This window comes from Aphis gossypii, chromosome X, assembly GCF_020184175.1.
Source record: "Aphis gossypii isolate Hap1 chromosome X, ASM2018417v2, whole genome shotgun sequence".
Classification (NCBI taxonomy): domain Eukaryota; kingdom Metazoa; phylum Arthropoda; class Insecta; order Hemiptera; family Aphididae; genus Aphis; species Aphis gossypii.
The window spans coordinates 58,366,286-58,372,456 of NC_065533.1; the positions used below are offsets into that span (position 1 = coordinate 58,366,286).

General features: G+C 51.5%; 1 pseudogene across 1 annotated transcript; it reads right to left on the reverse strand.

Moving 5' to 3' along the window:
- On the reverse strand, positions 1–1,903 carry LOC126552548 (uncharacterized; annotated as a pseudogene). The gene is made up of 2 exons (XR_007606087.1): positions 1,721–1,903; positions 1–1,405 (listed from the first exon to the last, which is right to left on the reverse strand). The product of XR_007606087.1 is annotated as an uncharacterized LOC126552548 (transcript).
- Between the last annotated feature and the right edge of the window lie 4,268 nt (positions 1,904–6,171).

Sequence of the window (6,171 nt, forward strand, 5' to 3'; positions counted from 1 at the left end):
ACGAACCCCCGAGGCAAAGGGCAGTCTTAACAGATCGCAGCGTGGTAACTGCTCTGCCGAGTACAACACCCCGCCCGGTACTTAAGTCGTCTGCAGACGATTCCGAGACCCCACATCGTTTGCCGCGGGATCACCGCGTTCACCGTTGATGCGCCGCCAGCGGGCCGAGAGCCCGCGCGGCGGCGATTCCGGCCCGTCGTGGACCCGAAGGTCCGTGCTTTGACGCCTTCCCGACGTGTACGGGGTCTCCTCCGCCGTACGGACGATCGTTTTCCCGAGACGGGCCCGAAAGCCCGCCCGGCTGTTTTTTCCAGAGTGGATACGGCCTTAGAGGCGTTCAGGCGTAATCCAACGGATGGTAGCCTCGCACCAACGCCCGCTCGGGCGAGTGCCGAACCAAATGTCCGAACCTGCCGTTCCTCTCGTACTGGGCAGGATTACTATCGTAACGACTGCCGCCGTAAAGGCGGTTTCGATCGCGTGCGACCGTGCATCAGTAGGGTAAAACTAACCTGTCTCACGACGGTCTAAACCCAGCTCACGTTCCCTTAAGCGGGTGAACAATCCGACGCTTGGCGAATTTTGCTTCGCAATGATAGGAAGAGCCAACATCGAAGGATCAAAAAGCGACGTCACTATGAACGCTTGGCCGCCACAAGCCAGTTATCCCTGTGGTAACTTTTCTGACACCTCTCGCTGAAAACCCTTCAGCGGACGAGAGGATCGAGAGGCCGATGCTTTCGCAGTCCCTACGCGTACTGAGCTTCCGGGATCAAGCCCTCATTTGCCCTTTTGATCTACGCGAGGTTTCCGTCCTCGCTGAGCTGGCCTTAGGACACCTGCGTTATTTTTTGACAGATGTACCACCCCAGTCAAACTCTTCACCTGGTGTTGTCCTCGGAATACGGATTGCACCAGGGCCCGGGCCCGCGGAAGCGCCGCGCACGTGGACGGCGACTTTTGACGGCCGGCCGCACACGCACGGACGTGGTCCGCGGTTTGACGCCCGGAGCCCTCGGCTGGTGCTTAACGCTACCGGAATATCAACCGCGGCCCGGCACGAACGGGCACAGGCCGACGGCGTGGTGACCGCGCCGCGCGCCGGACGAACCGACGACGCGACGGAACGACGGCCGACGGCCGGACGCACCCGCGGCCGGAACCGCGCTTTCCGCTCTACCGAGTAAGTGGGGAAACGATGCGAGTAGTGGTATTTCAACCGCCCGCCTAGACCCCCGACTCCCACTTATGCTACACCTCGGCATGTCTCCGAACAATGCCAGATTAGAGTCAAGCTCAACAGGGTCTTCTTTCCCCGCTGATTTTTCCAAGCCCGTTCCCTTGGCTGTGGTTTCGCTAGATAGTAGATAGGGACACGAGGATTCCCGGATTTGATGCCTTGCGGCTACAACCGCGGACCTTACGTTAGCGCTGTGCGCTAGTCAAGAGCCGCGGAGGTTCACGGTCGATGCCCACCGGAGCTACCCGGCGAAGCGATCGGCCGCGTGTCGTCGATGGACCACAAGTCCCGCACGAACGCCCGTTCCCACCGAAGTCGGGAGAACGCCCGTGCGTACCGTTGGTTAGGGCGTTCACGTGCCTTTCACCGCCCTGGTCGGGCCGCGAGCTATCCTCTTCGCTTCCCGTTTTTGGTTACGGGCAACCTCCGGTGCATATAGCCCCACCGGTAGGCTGGGTGGGCGCTAAGGAGTAGTCTCACTCGGCAGCCTTCCCCTAGACCCAGCGTTTGGTCTTTTAACCACACAATAGCTCCAGCTATAGCCACTTCGAAACCAATCCGCCAGCGCCCGCAACCCGGCCAAGACCGGAGCGCGACCGCCGTGTGAGGGCACGTCGCCAATTGCTCGACGCCGTGGGGCCCCCCCACATCCCGAAGCACCATTCTCGCTCCCGTGTGGTAAGCACATCAATGGTGGGATGCCCGGACTGAGCTTCGTCGGCACAAGGCCTCAGCTGTGATCCTACCGAGATTTGGGCCGTGTACCGCGGGTTCACGGTGGACCCTCACCGGGCAACGCTCGTCGCCGGCGCGGTGGCCGCGACCCTCGAGTAAGAGGCTCGGTAGCCTGCTCCGCGCCTCCCAGAGGCATCACCGTAGTGATCGACCCGCTCTTCATGAGGTCGCTGTCAGAATCCCCACGGCACCCCGGTCCCCGAAGCTATCGGTGTGCCCGCGTCCCAGACGCCGGCCCCGGCTGGCCATTCCCTTTTAGTCGCCTTTTACGACAAGCAGGGAGTACTGGGGTTGTATTCTATCCTCGGCCCCAACCCCAGGGCCCAAATTCCTCGTCGTCTGTGGTCATCGATCTGTTCTTTGTTGAAGGCTTTCCCGAGCAAAGGTTCGGAAAGCCTCGTAGGTACTTTTACTGAGTAATATAGCCCCATGATATGGTGGCCACGGAATCGCTTCTTGTTGCAGAGTTCTCTTTAGTTCTTCTCTCTGGATGTGAGTCCTTGGACATGCGAGAAGAACGTGTCTTACCGTTTCGCTACCATTTCCGCATGCGCATCCTGGAGCGGGTACCAACTTGAAAGTATGAAACTTTCCTCGAAAATCCCCATGTCCAGTTATAAGCTGGCTAGTGTAGTGGTCCATAACGAGTGGTAATCCGTATCGAACTCTTACGTCCGGAATTAGTTGGAGTGTCCACTCTCCTTTGTCCTGTGATGACCATCTGTCTTGCCATATCTCTAATAGATTTTGGAGGCCTTGATCATATTCTGTGTATGATATTCCGTTTGTCTTTAAAGTTCTGCGAAGGACGAAGCGTCTCACTTCTAAATCGAGTGGTAGCTGTCCTGACAGAACTTGGAGGGCTGCAGTTGACGTGGTCCTATATGCACCCGTTATGGCGATTAGAGCTTGCCTTTGTATGCTTCCGAGTTTGTTTATTGAGCGTTTGAGCTTGAGTGCTTCACCCCAGATGGAGGCAGCATAGGTTATTCTCGGGAGGAATACCGCTTTGTATATGACCATCGACGTGCTCTGGTCGATTCCCCAGTTTGCTGATGTCATAGAGCGCAAGCGCTTGAACATATCCGTCGATTTATCGGAGACACTTAATACGTGATCCCAAAATGATCTTCTCGGGTCTATCACAACTCCGAGATATTTTGTGGTCCTGGCTGCTTTAAATATCTGGGCGTTCGCATCGGAACCAAATGGTATAGTATAAGTAGGCTTGATGCCACCCTTCAGCGTCATGACTTGGCTTTTTGTTGCCGAGAATTCTAGGCCGAATTTCTTTGACCAGCATTTAAGATGGTCAAGACTCTCCACCAGTCTTCTCTTAACTGTTTCCAATCTGGCGCCCCCAGCGGCGAGTGCTATGTCATCTGCATATGCGATAATATGCGATTGTGGGCCTGTGATCTTGAATACGTCCGACATCGCTACCTTCCACAGAGTCGGTCCTAGTCTCGACCCTTGTGGACATCCGCGTGTCATCTGTCTTGATCCCGTTTCATTACCTATAGTGAGCGTAACCCATCTATTTGTAAGGTAGCTCTCAAGGAGTGCGAGTGTTCTTTCTTTAATCTTGAGGCTCTTTAATTGGTCAAATATAGGTTGCCATCGAACGTAGTCAAAAGCACCTGTTATATCCAGGAACATACCAATAACTGTCTTGTTCGGGCAGTGATCCACCCATTCATAAAGCGCTTTAACTGCCGTCTCGGTAGATCTTCCAGAGACATACCCATGTTGTTGGCCGATCTCATTTAAGCCAGTTTCTTTTTCTAGTCTGGACGCGATTAATGATTCCAACGCCTTGCCGAGGGTCGGTAACAGACTAATGGGTCTGTATGACCCCGTCAAAAGTGGATCTTTCCCTTTAGCCTTCGGTATGATCACCAAGTTGGCAGTCTTCCAACAGGTGGGGAACTTTGCGATCCTTATGCACATTTCGTACAGATTTACTATGTTGTCTGAGATAATTGGCCAGCTCACACGGAGCATCTTGGCGGTTATCCCGTCAAGTCCCGGGGCCTTATCCGGTCTCATTTTCCATATGGCCTCTTTGACTTCATTCATGGCCACAACAGCAGAATTTTCTGTTTGATTAACATAAGGCATAGGTATTAATTGGTCCTGGTCTTCCGGCAGGTAGGCTTCAAGGAAGGCGTTTATTGTGTCTTTAAGTTCGGTAGTATACGTGCCTTCACGGGTCTTAACCGTGGTGGGCTTATGATTCTTTCGTGACCCGCTCTTGGCCCATCGAAAAGTTTTGCCCCAGTGATTGGTATTCATATCTGCACTAAATTCTCGCCACGAGCTCATTTTGGCAGTTCTGATTTTATGTAAGTGTTGGTTCCTAAGGTGTCCATAGGCTTGTCTGTTTGTTTCATGAAGGTTCTCTCGCCTCGCTTTTTGTAGAAGTCTTTTTGACTCGACAAGCTCGTCTGTCCACCAAGGAGGAGGGATTAAGCCAGTTTTCGTTTTGCCACGCGTCGGTATGGAGAGCTTCGCGGCTTTAATTATTACTTTAGTTAGTCTATCTGCTAATTCGTCAAAGGAATCGCCATGGATCTGTGGCTTCAAACCCAGAAGTACAAGCTTGAATTTGTCCCAGTCCACTCTTTTCGTGTTGAACTTTATGTCAGGTTTGTCAATTGTCTGACACTTGAGACTCAGTGCCATCTCTACTAGTCTATGGTCACTGTCGATCCGATCAGTGACGGACCAACCTTTTACCATGTTGTGAATCGACATACTGGCTAGGGTGATGTCAATGTTAGACTCTCCCATGCCGTGCCTTTTGTAGGTCTTAAGGTCCTGAGGGACGTTTAATATGTAGAGTTCCTGATCGTCGATCATTTCCTCCACTATTTTTCCCCTTCTGTTGGTGTCTTCGTTGTACCATCTTAACGAATGGCCATTACAATCGGCACCAATTAGTAGGCGTTTACATGCAAGACTGATATTTGTCAACTGCTCAGTGAAGATCGTTGTTGGCTGATTATATCTGAAGTAAGCAGATGCTATCACTATGTCGTCTTTTCGGTGACCAATTCCGATTCTAGCAACCGCAACATGGCGAGTAGTAAACTGTCCCAATTTTATGGCTTTTATTCTATTGTTAACGATGATTATGGCCGCTTCAGGGTGGTCGTCAGTGAGGTTCTGCCGGCATCCTTCAAATCCCGAAACTTGTCCTTGGGCAATGAAAGGGTCTTGAGCAAGAATAATGTCTACTTTATCTTTCAAGCAGATGTCTCTCAGTTGTTCGGAGGCAATTGTCTGCTTGTTAAGATTTACCTGAATTATTTTCAGGGCATTCATAACTGTTCGTCTTCGGAGGGCCTTGTCATGGGTGGCTGACCGTAGTCAGTCCGCCTTTCGAGACGTTTCAGGGCAGCTGTCTTGGTAGGACAGCTGTCACTTGATGCCTTATGCATGCCTTTGCAATTGCAGAATTTGAACTTTTCTTTAATTGCACATGTTCGGCTGTCGTGGTCTCCCGCGCAGTTCCGACATGTGGGCTGTTCTTCCCGACAATACTTGGCCGTATGGCCATACTTCTGGCACTTAAAGCACTGAGAGACCGAATGATTCAGACTCAGGGTACTTCGTATACCGCCAATGTATGCCTTCTTTCCTTCTATTCGCCGTAGGACTCCAGGGCTTACTTCCAGAACGAAGTCAGTAACTATATCTGCTTTTGGCCCAGAGTGGTATATCACTCTGATGTCTTTTTCATTGATTTCTGATAAACCAAGTTCCGGGTTACACCCAGTAAGTTCTTTAATTATTTCCGTATCAGTGAGGCTGCTGTCCAGGCCTTTTAAGATTAAACGTGGCCTCCTCGGAATAATTTCCCAGACCATATCCATGTCTCTAAGTGCGTCAGTAGTCTCTTTATTGTCCGGGACCAGTATAGTCGGCCCTTTTATATGACTTCTGTGAACCACTAGTCGCGGATTCTTGATTCCACTCCTTAAGACAGTCCAAAAGCTCTTCCAAAGTTTCTGGTAGTCCTCGGTAGTTGCTGAATCTTTGAGAGTGAATCTTGGTGATGTAGGTTTTTTCCTCATCGTGGTGAGATCAATCTTGGTCTTTACTTTGCCTTTGGGCTTATTTTTCTTCCCGATAACTTGGAAAGGGTCTTCTGTCGTGTTCTTTGTTATCTTAGAACTTTGGATATCATTTGA